An 18,475-nucleotide genomic window follows, 5' to 3' on the forward strand; every position below is an offset into this window, starting at 1 on the left:
CCAAAAATTTAAATGTGAAAATGCCGCCTTAAAATTTTTTTTTTGTTTCCCCCTCTTTTTTATAAGGGGAAAAAAAAAAAAAAAAAAAAAAAAAAAAAAAACAATCAAGTGTGGAACAATCTGTATCAGGAGATTTATTAGCGCAGTCTTTGGTGTGGAGAACAGATGAATGACTACACAGAGGCACATCATGCAGAACCTATCAATAACTCTCCAACTGTCGGGAGAGAATCAGAGGTCAGAGACAGATAATTTAGCAGTGGAATAAGGCCAAGCTGACAGCATATGGCTGAAACGCTCCGGAGGCAAATGAACGCCTTGATGAAACTGTAAGGGGGAAAGAGAAAAATGGCATCAAACGTATACGGCACTAACTGAAGAACGTGGTCTTTTCTAAGATGATGACTCAGAGGACGGGTTGCATGAGGAGAGACGTTTCAAAGGGTCCTATTGTAGAACAAAAACAATGCTGGTGCTAGTAAAAACCAGCAATCATGTGATTCCCAGTGGCAGCCTTTGGAAGTCACCACATCTCATTCTTTGTTAGAGGCTGTGCTCCTTTTTGAAGTCCAATTTCAAACGGGGAGAAACAAGAGTTTTAACAGCAGTTGGGGGGGAGGGGGGGATTAAAATGTTTGATCAGAGGAAATTAAAGAAATAACTCCTGCTTGCAAAAATGTTCATATGTATAGATTTTTTATTATTATTCGCATTTTGTCCCGTTAGACTTTAAAGTGTTTGATCAGGAGTTTATGTGAAATATGGTGGTGGTGGCAGCATCATAGTGTGGGAATGCTTTTCTAAACCAGGAATCGTTATGGTGTATAAGATTGTAGATTTCAGATTTGAGACACCTAAAGGGGGGCTAAGCAAATGCAAATTTGTCCCATAGTTCTTTGTAGAAACCATCCATCATGTTAAATTCACTTTACCAATATGCACTACTTTGTACTGGTCCAACGTAACCCACTTTAAAGGTCTTTACCATTTTATCTCCCAGCTGTCTGGAACATTCTTCTGACTGCATGATGTTTTTGGCCTGGTGACTTCTGAAGACAGTGGATCTCACCGGATTTTAAATGAAGTTAGAGTTGCAGCACTTACGATTTTTGGAGAAAATTTGGAAAGCCGTATACGCTTTTACGTCCTCTTCACAGTTTTCAATATTGCAACATTAGACAAAGCAAAATTGCCCAAGTGCTTAAAAAAATGTACAAGGTAATTTCAGCAGGGCAGCAAAGAAGAAATCTGAACTAAAATAAGATGGTAATTAAAAAAAATAAAATGCCAGAGGAGTCACTCTAAGGCTGCACGACTGCCATCATGGAGGTTTTGCAGTCCTGGATTGTGGGTATAAAGAAAAAAATCCTATTTTAGGCTCAAAAGGATTTCTACCATTTTTAATAATCTAAATGCATCACGCATGGATGTAATCCCTACGCGTGTTCCAGCACGCCTTTGCAACTGCTTACAAAAGCAGCATAAGGGAGAAGGCACGATAAATTAGCGTTTCCTTCTGAAAACGAATAAAATTATACTCATTGTTGGAATTGATCTCATGTTCTAATGCAATCAGATGCGGGCCGAGAGTAGCTTTTATTTACGATTTTTTATTTTATTTTTTTTAGTTCCTTTCAATAAATGCAGGAAAACCTGGAGCCTCTGAGGAGCTGCTGACAGGCTGCTATTATGCTGGGCAGCTCATAATCACAGCATTTCTGTTTGTGCGTGGTTTATGATGTGCAGACACATTTCTCTCGCTCGCCTTCTCCTTGAGGTACACTGCCTAAAAGTAGCTTTTTTTTTTTAAGATGCGTTAAAAAAAATAAAAAAGTTGACACAGTGGCTGCTTCCAAGTAACACACTGATGATACGGACCTTTCTTTAAGGACTGGTGGCAGCGTAGAGCCGACCGCATGAGGCAGCGCAGGCAGGGAAACCTTTTCAAAAAGTGAAATGTCATCGAACGCTCATTCATCATCTTCTGCTGAATCTGCTTTCAAGTCACATACATCACCGCAGACTTAACAGTCTGTACAACATGATTTTGACTCGATTTTTTTCTTTTAAGATGAGAAATGGTGAATGAAGACGTGCTTCTTTATTCTTTAAGAAGAGGGGAAAAAAAGTGTGCGACTTCCATTGTAATAATTGTGCAACTACAGAAAGCCACCTTGCCAAATCCTCCCTCAGTAGGATGACAAAAGACAGCAGCTTTTTTTTCTCCCACCCTACTTTTAGTTTCCAGTTTCTACTGCAGAGTGTAAGTGCTAAAGAGTTTTGACATATGGCCGTTTATGTAATCAAACCAATTTAAAGCATTCAAAATTAGAACAGTTGCATAAATTAGAAGTGTTTTTGTAAAATGTGCTTTTAAATGCGTCACTGAATGTGTTTATATTCAGCCAAGCTATGAAAATAAGCAGGACTTGAAATTCGGAATACATGGGAAATTTTTCAAGATGTTTTTTCATCCTAAAATGAAAATAAATGACCCATATTACTGTCCCGCCACACATTGAGCAGGACGGTAAGAAACAAACATCCATCCATCCGTCTGTAGCTCCCTGTTGGAGAAGGGGACATCTAGGGCTCACAAAGTCTCCATAACAACCATAAACTATAAATGCAAACAAATCCCTTCAGTTCAGACCAGCCCTTTTCATCAGACATTTCTCAAACTCTCCAGGGACTTTATAACTGCGTTGTTATGAGTCAGATGAAGCCGAGATCGATCATCTCTGAAACATACGGACAAACGCAAAAATTGTTTCTCGTCTCTCTCAGTCCCCAGTTGGAAGCTGTGGAAAACTTGCTGGATGAGCTCAAGATAATTTCTAGAGATTCTGCAGAGAGGAATGGTCAAAAATCCCACTCTCTTTATTCTCAGCTTCATAAAAACAGGACCAAGTGCTCAATTGACCCAAAACGGCAGTTATGTGGTCCATTAACAGAAGCGGTACCAATCACTGTGACATCTGTGATTCTGTTAAAGGCCTTATTTTACCTATTGTATGCACTTAAATTAGGGTTACTTTTATTTAAATAGTGCTAAGATTTATAATATAGGCTTTTTACTTCTTTTTTTTTTTCTTTAAATCAGAGGTGCTGATGAATGTGGCCTGCGCTGCAATGCTTTAAGAAAAACCAATTCATAAAAATAAACCCTACAGGGAAAATGTTTACCGTGTCAGAAAATTAGAGACATTTTCCATTAACTCTACACAAAGCAGGATCATTAACCAACTCACTGACTTCTCCCTATAGGTTTTTTTCCCTCTGTATCTAATTATTTGTTTACTTATTTGTAATAAAGCACAGGGACTCTATCAGAGTCACCAAGGACAGCCTTGCTATACCTCATAATATGTAATTAAGGAAAACTTTAAAGAAAAAAAAAGAAAAAGTCTAATGATTTGCATAAAAGGTACACAAAATAAATATTGTGACTTTCGGTTTTATTTCACGCTAAAATCTGCTTCCTCTTGTATTTAAATGATGCGCACACACACGCAAAAAGTTCCGTCTTGCCAATTATTGTAAACTTGTCAAAATCAGGCCCGGCTACAAATCATCTATGCAATTATCAATTGATTGAAGCAGCTATCTAACTGTGGAAAAACACTTAGAGGCATAATACATCAATTTTAATGGCATTTCTTAATCAGAACGTTCAGCAATCAGCAGAGACCAATTAGGCCTGAGAGATAGAGAGCCGCCATTAATAATCAAAGTTGGCTGCCATCACACTGGCTCCGTTCTCCAAAGGTTGCTGGAGTTATTTACGAGTGGACTATTTATTTCACTTGAGAGCGAGCTGTTGTCTGATTCTATAAGCGGCGGAAGGAATATTCATAAAAACAGACAATTCTGACCCATTTTCTTTAACAACAGTGAAATAATGCAAAAGGAATGACTGCAGGTGGATTGTTCCTCACATAAAACACACACACACACACAAAAAGACTTCTCTTCAAGTGAAAATAATTCCGTGTACAGTGAAGAGGGGGAACGGATAGGCTGGTCTCATAAATGAGAAGAGGAGTCTCCTCCAAGTGACAAAACAGTCCTCCGTCCCACAGGCACAGGGAAATGACAAAGGATATCTTCACAATGCCACCTTCAGCTGCCACCTTATTAACATTATGGGCAGTTTTATTGTGGAGGAAGCCCGCATGTCTTTGAATACAAAAGTAAGCCAACCTGCCGTGCATAAAAATGTACGAGCTGGACACAGACCAGGCAGAGACAATGCCCTTTATGTCTTTCCGGGCAGGAGTTTACTTCTCTGATTTCCATTGTTCCCCTTCCTTGGCAGCGAATATGAGTGGCAATTGCCTGACTTTCAAGTCTTCTACTGTGAGCTATAAAAGTGTAAAGAGAGGTTAAAACTCCTAGACCTACAACTGCAAATACTTTTTTCTTTAAAGAGGTATATTTCACTGCATCAAACAACAGCTTGTTTGGTGTACTAAAAAAAGAAAAGAAAAGACAAATTAGATAAAAGTTAGGGTGGATATACTTTGGTGGATAAATGAAGATTAGCTTTTTCCAATCAAAATTCAAAACTTTCTGTGTGTTACAGGGATTATGATGAAGTAGGTTTTCACTCCGTCCACTGCTGTGTACCATTCCAACAGGCAATCAGTCTGCAAACAAACAAGCTCCCCTCTTTAATATTTCTTACCATATGTTGTGCAGTAATTTGTAAAGTCAATTAATCGATCCTGGTCATTGTGGTGCAGGTATTTATACAGAGAATCCACTGCCAGAATGAATTAATCAACGTTGGGAGTGCACGCGCCGTGGCTTTACGAAGTTTGGGACGAAGCCAGCGGTTTATAAGCCGATGTGTTCCTTGGACGAACACGTCGGAGGCAAAGGCAAACAGGTCATAAATGGGCCGCCGTTACGGATGCACATTCCACCTTTAGCAAACACATGATTTATGTATCCTCTTAACTGAAAAGCCACCTTTTAACTCGCCACTGTTGGAATATGCAAATCAGACATGGCCGTAAGCCACCGCTGTACACTTTCAATAATTGTGATCTATTTATGTATTCATTGCTTACCGGAGAGAAATGATTTGGGAGACTACAGCTGTAAAACTGAGAGGAGGAAAGATGGAGATTTATATCACGGGGTGAAGGCAAACAAAAGCCAACGACTAATACTAATTTTGCATACAGGTCAATTACTAAGAAAGACTGCTCATTAAACCATTTTTATTGTAATATTTTAAATTAAAAACAAGTTCAAGTGTCGTTGCCTCCAGTGAAGATGGTTTTCCTCTTCCAAGTAATTTAAAGCCTGGTTTACACCTGTTCCATGTCCGTACCCCTCCAACCCTGCTCCAGCCCTACGTCTTCATAAAAAAATATATATATTCCATTTTAAATGATTATTTTTTAGACACCAGATTCTCTCAATACTCTCAAATAAAAGCTGGTACATTTCCATTTTTACCGCTCGTTTTAACGAGGGATGGAGGTTACATTACTGAATGATGTTTATTGCAAAACACACGTAAGATAATGAAGTGCACACTATAAAAATGATTAAAGGTTCATAAAGGGCTGCTGGGGAAGCCGTGGCTGTCAAGCAACCACAAAGCACAGATTTTTTTTTTTTCTCCACTGCTGGAGAATAATGGGCCACTGACAAAACAACCAAACACAGCAGCGGTTTTGTTGTGTTGATGGGTTACAAGATGAAAAAAAGATTTTCCATGTCCATATCCCTCTCTTATAGCGCTAACAGGCTTAACCTGCCCCCTGTGGAGCCTCTCTCCACCAGGCAGCCCCCCAGAGCGCCCGGCGCCCCCAGAAGTAGCCTTACAGGCCAGGGTCCAACCCAGACTCCTGCCTCCTGTTGCCCAATCATACTGAGGAAATTCACACACTTTTTGGGCATTCAACACACTTTTTTCTTTTTTTTTTTTATACAGAGTTTTGCTTATTAAATCACAATATGCTTAAAAGGAGTATTTAAGTTTTTATCCTAGTTATGCTATATTATTATTGTTATTATTGTGGTTTCCTAGAGCTTAATGACTTGTAGCGTTTTGACAAAATGATTGCTTTTCGGTTCATTTCCAGCCCTGCTGATGGACAAGCTGGAAAAAGGCCTTAACTACCAAAACTTCATTAAGGTTTTTATTTTTGGGAAACATTTTATTTAAAAAAAAAAAAAACCTAAAGCAAAAATCTAAAACAAACTGTGTGCCGTATAGATATGAATAATAAAGGTATGGTTTGAATTAAAAATGGACAGTACATGTGGCCAATCAAGCAGAATATTGGGTGTCTTACAGAATTGTGTCCTTGTACTTTTTGAAAATAAATTTAAGCAAAATTGTTCTTATATTGTAACAGATACCATCTCAGAAACTAGAATGTCATCTTAAAGTTGTACTATGACAAATATCGGAACCGTATAGAAAAATACAGTGAGTGATTTTTTTATTTTGGTCAATAAATCACTCCGCTTTAGTAGAGATGCACAAAGAAATATGGCTACTGACCAGAGACGATTTTCACCTTCATCCTCCCTGACTGGGTAATGACAGCTCAAAAGAACTGACTAAAATCTATTATTTCTGGTCAGTGAACGCACCATACCGAAGCACTAAAAACATTTCTCTCCAGTGCAGAAGTTGATCTGCAGGAAGACACAAAGTTAAACATTTAACCTCGTGTGGCATGCAAAACCCAAGTGGAAGAAATTGTTACCACTAGAATCTGCTTGCGTTCATTTTAAAAACAAAAGAGGGAACCACTTTTACATGGCTTCTGTTTATTACTACAGTCACAACATTGCGTGCCAAGATTAATTTTTTTAACTCATGCAAGTGTTGACTGCCACTGTAAAAAAATATGAGACGATGGTGACATGTGTGTTTTTCCCCCTTCATTTGGATAATTAATTAGTAAAACCATGTAAAATAGAGAGCAGAGAAGAATTGGGCTACTGCCTAAGACTGATGCCATTGAGTAGCTAGACAACAAGGCTGTTCAGTTGGTTTAATCAAAAGGACTATGTACATTGACCTGTTCTGAAAACCTTAACCTTAAATGGCTGGACAAGTAGTAAATTATCTTGATCTCTCATGTATATGTCATGGAAAAGAACACAGTGGAAACCATTTTCACTGATAGCATGTCAGTAGTTCATTTAGGTTGTTACCCAAACAGAAAGTAACACTTGAGAAGATAACAAGAAGGCTACACATTACCTCACAGCGTTATTCTTTTGAGCTTTCAACCTCGATCATGAATAGTATTTTCTTTGTAAATACTGGAACACTTTTGAAAATCTAAAATCATTCTCTAATTAAAAGGTTAGAAAATATATACACAGACTGCTGTTGGGAGTTATGCTAACTGTGCCAACTGAAAACAGTGGAAATGGTGAACTGAAAATAAAAATAGCAGTATAGAAATGGTGAAATATTGTCTATGCTCTTACACATAAAAAAAATAGTTTACTTGGGTTGGGAAAAAAAAATTATTCTGTCACTTATTGTTCCAAAAGAGAAATAAAAAAAGAGCTAAGTGGCAGGCTCAACACTTTACAAAACTGGAGACTACAAGTCAACCAGTAAGCTGACTGATCCATCTCTGCTCCTATATACACAACATCCAGGTTTATATTTCCTTTAAATAAAGGATGGGAACTGTGATAAAATAACCCTCGAATTGCAAGTTTTATCAAAATATATTAGTCTTCAGAATTAAAAAGCAGGCTTAAAAAGACAGAAACAACATTGAGAGGGATCTACCAACCCAAGTCTCAGTGGATTCACAGCTTAGTGCATTTTGAGACCATTCAGGTTGCTCAACAGGGAAACTGCAAGCTTTTTAGAAATGTGATACCAACATCACGAGCCCTTCAGTGACTGTGTTCAAGAGGGCAGCTGAAGAGCACGCTTTTCATAGTTCACTGATTTCTAAAGAGCTTTGGAAGCACGGTATTCGCTCGTGGCCTCTTGCCCTCATGTCTTACTAAGTATATTACGCTTTATAATGGCAGCTGATGCAAAATATTAACTGCGTTTTCAAGCAGAGATATCACTGCCCCTGAAATCCAATAAAGCCATAAAGGTTGGAGGAAGAAGTAGAGGCGACTTATTCACATCTACCAGCACAGAAGCTAAATTCACTCAAGAAATTCCTGATCCGTGTCCATTTTTTCCCCCCCTGTCCTTACAGAGGGCTTCCATACCTGTCAGCATGGAGTGATTTCTCCAATTTTTCATTAGGCGGTGCTCAGTTTTGGAGCAGAGTGTAAGCAGCACCACCAAGCTGCAATATTGCTCCTTGCTGAGAAGAAGACAAAAAAAAAGAAAAAAGAAAAACAGGGATACAAAAATATAGATTTCACACTTTTTTGGCAGAAATAGATGAAATCTCATTTTTCTTGTTGGAAAACAAAATCACTACTTTCTATTTAAGAAAATTAATGCATTTTCTTTTCAAAGATGAACACAGCTAAACGATGCAACACAGATAAAAATAAAATTTTTTGTAAAGCCTGCTTCTCTATGTACTCTGACACAAAAATCATTTTTGAAACCTTCTTTAGTGATGCATACCACGTAGATTTTTAATGAATGAGTTGGGCGTCTTCAGATCAATTAACCAACTGCTGGCTGCAATGTTAAGCTTGGATACTGCTGTTACTACCAGCAGATACAGATAATCGAAGTTTAGTTCTGGTGTCATTTAAACTGCATGTCTCCCCCCTTAAGGAAAAAAAAAAAAAAAAAAAAAAAAAAAACGTAACGCAGCATCTTGATGAGCAGCTTGCCCTCATCTACCAGTCAGCACCCGGAGTGTGCGGAGGGGAATCTAATGCGATACTGCAGGGAAACAAAAGGATGGCCTCAGTTAAAAAAAAAAAAATTATAAATAACGAAAAAGAAAATAAAGAAATAAAGCCAACCCCCAACAGCTGTGTTCACAAAACAGAAATGAAATATTGTGGTTTTAGAAAGATTAATGTGCAACAGTGAGCTACATTACACTAGCCAGCTGCTGGCACTAGATCTGTATTTATCATACCGCTATTAGAGAGAGGGGGACTGAATTTCTAAAAGTGATTGGGGAATTTCTATTCTGTCATAAACAACTAAAAATAAATATGAAAATAAATATGAAAACCACCAAGTTAAAATCAGTCGTAATCACGTCGCCAACTATTAGACAAAAAGTCTAATAGATTAATCAAGAAAATGAATATGCATGCTTTTGGAATGACTGTTGTCCAAAATCTATCTTTGAAAAAACATGTAAAGTCTCTTCCTCTGTACTTAAAATCCAAATAAATTCTAGAGAAACTGTTTTTAATAGGTCAGAGAAGACAAATACCAAATAATTTAGGCAAAGAAGGCTCAGAGGAACCAAGATGAAGCATTTAAGTCTGAGAACTTCCAAGAAAAGCGGTGGTGGGATGATAAGGGCATGTGTCAATGAGGATAGAGGAATATCTTCCATTTCACTTTATATCAGCAGGTAGATTGTTGAATCTTAGACATGAGATGATGTTCCAGTAAGATACAGATGCTAAACAACAAAACTGGTTTCAGAAGAACAAAGCTGAGCTGCGTTAAGCTCTTTGGAAATTTCTGAGCTATTATACATCATCCCTCAGTTGATTATAGAAAATTTCCAATGCAGTCAAACTTCAGCACCAAACTCTATGTTTTGTAAATCCCTAAAGTTATTTGTAGCAGTATCATTCTACGTGTTTCTGCTTCCCATTTTGAACATTATTTTCCTTTTCAAATAAACTTGTCCATCTGCTTTTCCCATGCACATTTCAGGCTTAATCTGATTTGACACAATTTAGTTTTTCCCTTTTTAATGTCCATTAGTGGGCAATTTGTGCCCGTTTTCTTGTCGCACTGTGCTTCTTCTGGCTCCGTTAGCTTCAAAACCTCCTAAGTGAAATTAATTTACTTTGCATGCATTTGTGTGAACTGCAAGAACATTATGTGCTTCTTGTTTTATAGATCCTCACTCACTGTCACGAGTGCCTTCAACAGCAAAATAACTATTCTTTTTTGATTCTGTCAGATGTGCACAAAGGAGTGGTGACTTTATTGTGAATAAAGACAGTGAGAATGCTGAAGCCATATGGTTAATATTTAGTGGAAAATAAGATAATTGAAATATCCAAACTTTTCTACTATTGTCACTTCATTATGTGGCTGTCAGGAGCTTGATACACACAAGAATTTGTTCTCTGCAGATTTTTTTGACAAATAAAACGAAAACATGCAAGAGTGTCATTTTGCAGGAATCACATACTCCAAGAGAAGCACCAAGACAGCTTGCCAGTACTTGGAGTCTGCAAAAGATTAAGAGCAGCTTGTTTTTTTTGATATACACTAATGTGCTTTTAAGAAAAATCTCTAAGAAGACAGGCTAAATACTAACTATTACATAATAAGATGCACATTCATTGTGGCACCAAAAAGCTTTCTAAAACCTTCCATCTCCATATTAAAGTAATGTATACAAGCATGTTTTTATCCTTCAACACAAGTCTTTTAAAACAACAATTACAATTTCTCAATCTTCAAAAAATAAAAAAAATAAATAACTTCAACATTCATGCTTTTATTTTTGTAACAACCAATTTCAGAGTCAACAAAATGGGGAAAAAAATAATAAAAGTACCTCCAGGTTTACTGATCGGATTCTGCACACATTCTTAAATGGAGAAAAGAAACGGACTCAATGTGAAGGAGATGGATAAAAACCTGCAAGGGCGTCTCTTTAAAATGTGGCCACAAAAAAAAAAAAAGAAAAACCTTTTAACCTTGAAGAAAATGGAGTTCATCTCTTACCAAAGGCACAAAATCATGCACAACTGCTCTTCATTTTCATTTTGATTGAGGGCACGTTACTCCAGATTGGCCTTCTAATATTCACGGCTCCAACTGAATCAGTGTAATTGGTCGATACGTTCTCACTCCAATATTTTGCTTTGGCTAGCAGCTGTGGATAAACAGAAGAATCACACGTGCGACTTTGAAAGAACCGAGAGACAATGGCAACGGCTCTGTGCCTTTTGCTGCCGGAGCTGTGGACGGCAGCAGACGCGCTCCTCTGCTCCCAACTGCTGCTACGGTTTTCCTACAGGATAATAATTTCCTGTTTCCTTTGAGGACTGATCTGCTGATTCCAATTTTCATCAATTTAAAATTTTAATACGCGAGAGACAAAAAACATATGCAGCATAAGTGGGATCCAACAGAATATGAAGGAAAGAGTATACATCTGAGAATTAACCTAATCTTTGATTTTTATTCGACTCAAAAAAGAACAATTATGCATTATGTTGGTTGATGCATTTATGGGCCACAAATAGTATGACTTCTTGGAAGCTGATCACAACCTAATCTAGAAATTAAAAAACTACTCTGTCTCATATCTGCATCTTTTTACTAAAAAAAAGGGTCCAATAATTACCAGATTAATTTCCAGCTGGAGACCTGTTTGCTTCTGATATTAAAGCCATCACTAATGATCAAGCACAGCCTCAGTGGCAGCAAAACAATACATCACCTTTCTCAACTTCAAAAAGAGAGCTTCAAGAAACAAAGCACTCGTGACGGACCCCAAAGCCTGATCAGGCTCACAAGGGATGCACCGGAAGCCAATGAGTGCTCGTCCAACAACCCACAGGACCCAAATGATCCACTGCCAACATCCCCCGCCGCACGCCGTAGGACTCCCTGGCAGGCCGGAGTCGTTCTGGCAGCGGACGGGAAGACCAATGAGCAAATTTGGTTTCCCCAAATTTGCCTAGACTACACAGAAGCCTTCCCTTCCTAAATCATTCTTCATGGGCAACGATAAAGAAATAATAAGCAGCCTTGAGCTACAATATTGCAACTAGCTGACCATAACAACAAGATTCGGGGGTTTTTGTGTGTGTGTGTGTGTCCGGCCCTTACTAATAGGATAAATGCCTCGGGGTAATTTCTAAATGAATTCCTCAGGCCAAAGTGGTTCCCCAAGCCAACCCAAAGCACATTTGATAGAGAAGGATTATCCCTGATTGAGTTTATTTCAGAGAAGCTGGTGACGAACTGAAAACACCATCATGCTTCCACACAGGCAGTTCTTGCCCAAACAATAACAGCTCTGCAGCTGACTGTACACTACAGAGGGTGTTAAGAGCACTTTTTTTTTTTTTTGGCATGCTGACACAGTGACACCTCTATATTACCGCCTTGTGATCCACCTACAGCCAGTGGTTCCTCTAAATATCTTTATTCATACTACACGCATGAGGTGAGAAGACCCCCGCTAAACGGCTCCAGCTCTGAGGCAAACGTATTGTCTTACCTCACCGAGAGCGGAGCTCCCCCGTCTGCTCTGAGAGGACTAGGACTAAAGCCCTTAATCCCCCGCCTTGATTTGCGATAGCCTGCTAGGTTTTTAAATGTCATCAGTGGGGAAGTGTGTCCTCCTCCTGCCCCACATGCTCAGCTTATTAATACAACACTGGGGTGCATTTATTTGGAAAAAGAAACATGTCAGTCAGACTGCTCGCCATCTATTTATATACAGTAAGCCACGCTCAAGGCTCCAGCAGCAGCAGTGAAGACTGACAAGTGAGATGTTGGATATGTAAGTTCACCATAAATCTTGCTAAATACAGACCGTGCATAAACTCTGCTAATAATGTGACATGCATCTGCTTCTTCTGGAGACTTTAGCTGCCTGGAAATAAAACTAACGGCGTGGACTCGTCTGTAGCAGGACCACTAAAGAGATGGCCGCAAAGTTTTGCTTCAACACCAGGGAAAGAAGAAAAACAATGCCCCTACAGTCTCATGTTTACAGTTGCACTACAGTACCTTGCTTTAACACATGGGACTTATGGGGAGTAATGCTTTACTGTCAGAAGGATGATGCACTCCAAGTTTCTGGATTTGCAGAAGACTAGGAGTTTTAAAAATACAGTTGCTACAGTGTGTGGATTGGCGTTAAAGTGTTTGGGAGAAGATTAGACTATCAAAACAGAAATAGTTTAACAAAGCAACATAACATTAACACCCCAATGATAATGTGCGCACCATTAAAAGCATCACTACATTAACTCTAACAGTTTTTGTCCCGAATTAAACTAATGCCGTTTTTCGGCTTTAGACCCTTACCATTCCACCTGCAAACAGCCCCCGAGACCTGAAGTTCTAGATTTTTTTTTTTTTTTTTTGTCAATTACAGGAGCGCTTGCGCACAAAGCGGGCGCCCGCACACACCATTTGTCAGGCTATGGTCCTGAGCTAAAGGCTGGCAGTGAAACTGATGATCCTCCTCCTTCATTCATTCGTGGTAGGACGAGTGTCCGCGTCGGAACTCCTCGCCAGCACAAAGCATGTCAAAACCCGGCGCACACGGAGCCAGCGCGCTGACATGACGGAGTGCTTACCTCTGCTGCCGCTCGCCGCTCCTGTCCCTCCTCCTCCGGGCGTTTGTCCTTGTTTCGCTACGGCGATGGTTTATGCGTGAGCGCTGTCTTTATCCCGCAAAGACCGCAGTTGCATTTTACAGCCAGTGGAGCAACACTGTGTGGTGGCCGTGCGCTGCTCTGCGAGTAGACCCCCTCGGTGCTCGGCCCAGGCTCGTCACTTCAGTGTGGACAGAGGACGGGACTGGATAGACGCGTCTCTGTGCGCTCGGTGCGCGGCAGCGGCGGATCTGCGCTGTGAGCGACTCGCTCGGACGGACTGGCAGACTCACCGTGTGGCCACTTTACTCCCGATGCTGCTCCTCCCCTTTCACTCCGCTCCGCTGACACAAGCCCTCCAGCGCCACCACCCCGTGGCTCTCCGTAACTGCACGCACCTGACGACCTCCATCAGTACACCATCGTCTCCAGAGGTTCACAGGATCATTAGCAGCCGTCACTAAATCCACATTTAGTTGAATCTATTCAATTCCTATGACACACACAGACAAAAAAAAAAAACTTTGATGGCTGTCCTCCAAAATGTGTCCTGACCCACCATTTTTGTTATTAATGCCTGGTCTTGCAGGACACAATAAAAGGGATGTCAAATATAAAACAGTTGCATGACTCATTAAATTTAAGCAGAAGTCTTAAATGTGATACTCATGGGGATTTAATTCTAATAATGTTAAGATGTTTTGGTAATGAATCCTACAAAAACATTTGGATTAGAATTTCAAAAACAGAGGCTTTGGTTCATTAACTATTATTCTTAATTATGAACAGTGCCCAGCAGAAAAAGAAAAAAAAATCAAGGCAAATAGGATTACATTATGAACAAATGAACTTAAGTTAAAGTTTAGCACTGTTATAAAACTTGTGATTGAGAAAGTTTGTGTTGAAGCAAAATTTGCTTAAAGTACAACTCTATGAGTGAATATAATGAAAAAGGTTTGAATGCTACTTTAAGATACATTTTAAAAGTTTTACGTTGAGCAATATTACTTGAGCAGTGATTCATAAACCATTCAACTTCTTTCTTAAAGCAGACGTCAGACCAAGATGCCTTCATGGAAAAATACAATCAAGGTTTTTACTAGTCATGATTCTCTTGCCAAGGCGAATTCTGCAGAGGGCATCTGTTGTGATAGAGAGGATCCTTTGGACCCATTGATCTTGTTTGTCCAGACTAATGACTGCAGCACCGAAACCGCATCCTTAGGACAGAGGTGGGAACGACTCATTATTTTTCCATCACAAGTACTTCTCAGTCTTTCCACGCGAGTCGTGATGTCCAAATCCTGAAGCGAGTGCAAAGTCAACACATGCACATTTAGAGTCCTAAACCCCTAAGTTAGTCATCTTGTGTATTTGGCAGAGCAAGTAGCGAAGGGAACGCTAAAAGAATTTGTGCTGATGCTGGATTTCCCATTAAAATAAAAATAAAAAAAGCCCAAATCCAAAGGACTTTTATGTTCCTGTATTTTACCGTCTTCAACTTGAGGCCTTTCAAACAAAGTACATTTGTTGTAAAACTAGTGCTTTAAAGTGACAGTGCAGCTCTGCGTATTACCCGAGTACAAAGAAATGGACTTTTATGTTGCTGTATTTTACTGTCTCCAACTTGTACGTCTTTGAAATTCAGGGTAGTCGGTGGAAACTGAGATAACGTTAGAGTGTTGGTTGCATTTGTTATACTTTCAAGTCAAGCAAAACTGAAGAGAGGCGACACTAATGGTAAAGACCGAGATGAATCCCAGGTGTATTGTGATTCTGTCAATTCTCAAATACTTCTGCCTTAGGTGCTTTATCAATCTGAGCTTTAGAGTATACAGAGGAAAGATTATATGCTATTAGTTTATTCCACAAATATTTCCATTAAACATTGACTGTTAGCTTATGTTTGAGGCAACGGAAACACAGGGTTTCCCCTAGAAAGCTTGCTAAGCCTGGTGCTCAGGGCTCTAAGACAGTCATCCAGCCACCCTGCGTGTTTTTGAGTAAAAGATTGTTTAAAGTTGACAGGAAATTTGAATATATCATTTGATAGTTAGGCATTTTTCAAAGATTAATACCTCAAAACCAACTATAGAGTCATAAAAAAGGTAATCACAAATAAATTAATACTATGCTTGGTGGGAGCACAAGTAAAGCCTGGTGGCCCGCCAGGCTTATAATACAATGAGGGAAATCCTGAAACACAAATAAATATTACATTGTTCAGTTAAAATTATCCAACACAACCTTGACATAGTGTTAGAATTAAACACACGCCGTAAAATACATTTTAATAGTTTGTGTGAATTTAAACATTTACTCCGGCGTGCTCGAGTTAAACTTAAATAATCCTTAAGCAAAGATCTACTGAAATAAAATGTACGCACTGCTGCACCAGCATCACTGGTTAAACTAACTGGTTCATCAGAGCAGTCTCTCTGTCCTACCTGGTGGTTAAATGCTGGTAATTACATTCACTTTGCATCCTGGTTGTAAATCAGTGCCTGATTAGAGGGGCTAGCACGAAAAATCAACAGGCATCTCTCTGGTGTGGCACAAATAGCCTGAAATCAATGTCCCTTGTTTTTTGTTTTTTTTTCTCTCTCTCCTGACCACAGAGAGCAGTGCGACATGGTCAACAAAAGCCAGAGGGGTAGATGATGAATGATATGCTGATGTTGTTGTTGTGAAGGACGCAACAAGACAGGTGCAAGCAATTCATTAATTATACATCAATTCAATTAAACGATAGCTTTTTAACATTCGAATAGCTCGCCGCTATCTCGGCTGCTAAATGTGCAATTAACTCGGACAAGAACGTTTCAGTCCACAGAAACTCCTTCGAATACTGACAACAACCTTCAAGAAGAAGAAGAAGTGACTTTGCTTGAAACAACGCTCACCTGGCTGCGTTTGGCGCCATTTCCTGCGTCCTCTTCCGCCTTTTAGCTTCAGCTCATACTACAAACCAAACCAGCTGTGCTTGATTGGCTATTGTCGAGGGGGGCGTGTCCAACTTCTTTCATTGACAGCTTTATCGGCCACGTGTTCAAACAAAACCGCACAATCTGGACTTCCAATCAGCTTCAAGTGAAAACACCTGTGCAATATGTATTGTTTTGTTGCCATAAATCTAACAACAGCACGAAGGATGACTGAAGAATATTTTTATTTTCCTTTTTTTTTTCAATTAAAATACAATTAGATGTCGAAATTTATAGATTATTTATTTATTTATTTATTTATTTATTTATTTATTTAGCATCCACACCCTATTCCAGTAGATGGCGGCTGCGGTAATGCACATCTAAATGCTGCTTGACAACCTAAATGCTGCTTGTCAACCGCCACAAAAAACAAAGAAGGATGACTGAACGCATACATATTAGAGGGCTCCCTACTGTAAAGGTACACTCAGTTGGTGAAATTATGGGTTTTTATTTCACAAACCCTACATCTACCTATGTCACACATTGTTAGCAGTGTGGAGAATAGCCTCAGATTTAAAAAAACAAACAAAAAAAAAAACACTCGCTTTCCACTTTGTTAGGTACCAGTTTGTTTGTCCCCCCTGCCCCCTCTCTCTTTTTCCTTTCCATATTAGTTCTTTGTGGCATAAGTTCAAAAAGGTGTCAGAAACATTCCTTGGAAATTTTGGTACATTTTGACAGCAGCATTGAGCTTCAGTACACCATAAATCTGGAACAAACTTCCGTAAAAATTCAAAACAGCTGAAACACGGAGGAGTTCTATTAAATCAAGGCTAAAATCCCACCTGTTTAGAGTTGCCTTTGAACCAAAATAAATGGAACAAGTGGTGTAATTGCATTTGTATTTCATTATGTATATTTGGTTATAAGGACTTGCATTTACACTTAGGAATATGAAAGTCTTTTTCATTATGTTTTGTTGGTGAAATGTCTGTCTGAAATAAATTATCATTATCATAACATTGACCAATATGTTCGACGTGCATTGAGGGTTTTGATGCTGGCGCTCATCAAAATGTAATGTTTGTAACTAGTTTCTCAACTGTTGACTGTATGCTCTTTTTATGACTTCTTCTTTCTGTGCTTTTGTGATATAAAGGACACTGAACTGCCTTGTTGCTGAAATATGCTAAAAAAACCAAACATAATTTATTAATTGACATGAGATTGTACAGTTAGTGTGGAGCTTTCCACCACACTGAAAGGTGTTCTGTAAGGCTACTGGTGTATAATTAAGTGATTCCCATGCTAAAGACACCAGTTTGAGATGAATTAAGCTTTGGATCACGGTGAATAATCCTGCTAGAAGAGGCCATTAATAATTCTGCAAACTCACCCAGTCTGTGCAATTAAAACAACCCCTACATTTTCATTTTCACCCAAGTTTTTGAATATTACTCCAAATTTGAGTCTGTATGACTTATGGCTTTAATGTTCTCAGCTGACAAGAGTTTCATCCAGTGTGGCCTTCTGCTGCTTCACCCCACCTGTTTCAAAATTCAACAAGTTGTGCATTCAGACATGTTGTACTGTACACCTCTGTTGCAACGTGCAGTTGTTTGAGCCACTACAGCCTCTCTTTCATCTCAAACCAATCTGCCGACTGTCCTCTGACCTCTGGCACAATAAACAATTCATCCACAAAACCGACACTTGGAATATTGGACTGTGACCCATTCTGCAGAAAAAACTGCCTGCAATCAGTCTGTTTAGCACCAACGTTTTTCAAAGAACAAGTTTGAAGTTCTTTAAACGTCTTTCCTACCCATTCTGATTCTCAGTTTGAGCTTTTGCAGGACATCTATACCACATCTAGATGCGTTAATGCACTGAGTTGCACGTGAGGGACTGATTTGCCATTGTGCTCTCAAACCTTTCAACCGATGTACCTAGCAAAGTGGCTCATTGGTGTTTGACTTCTAATTAAGAAGAAACATGAAAAAAGTATATATCTGCCTAAACTACCAATGTACAAAAGTTTATTTTTCTGTTACATTTAGCTTCTTTCTTTTTTT

At 39.1% G+C, this 18,475-nt stretch overlaps 1 long non-coding RNA gene across 2 annotated transcripts in view; it reads right to left on the reverse strand.

Moving 5' to 3' along the window:
• The window catches only part of LOC106946437 (uncharacterized), a 19,926-nt gene extending 3,447 nt beyond the window's left edge, over positions 1-16,479 (reverse strand). The window contains exons 1-2 of one of the 2 annotated variants that reach the window (XR_001424771.1): positions 15,918-16,054; positions 13,453-13,963 (exon numbers count right to left, since the gene is read on the reverse strand). This is a non-coding gene — a long non-coding RNA (uncharacterized LOC106946437). Of the gene's footprint in view, positions 1-13,452; positions 13,964-15,917; positions 16,055-16,373 lie in introns of those variants that run through there. The other variant, XR_001424770.1, reaches the window with a different exon arrangement.
• Between the last annotated feature and the right edge of the window lie 1,996 nt (positions 16,480-18,475).

The sequence above is a fragment of the Poecilia latipinna genome, unplaced genomic scaffold (genome assembly GCF_001443285.1).
Source record: "Poecilia latipinna isolate Pla-1442-1.1 unplaced genomic scaffold, P_latipinna-1.0 Scaffold191, whole genome shotgun sequence".
Lineage (NCBI taxonomy): Eukaryota > Metazoa > Chordata > Actinopteri > Cyprinodontiformes > Poeciliidae > Poecilia > Poecilia latipinna.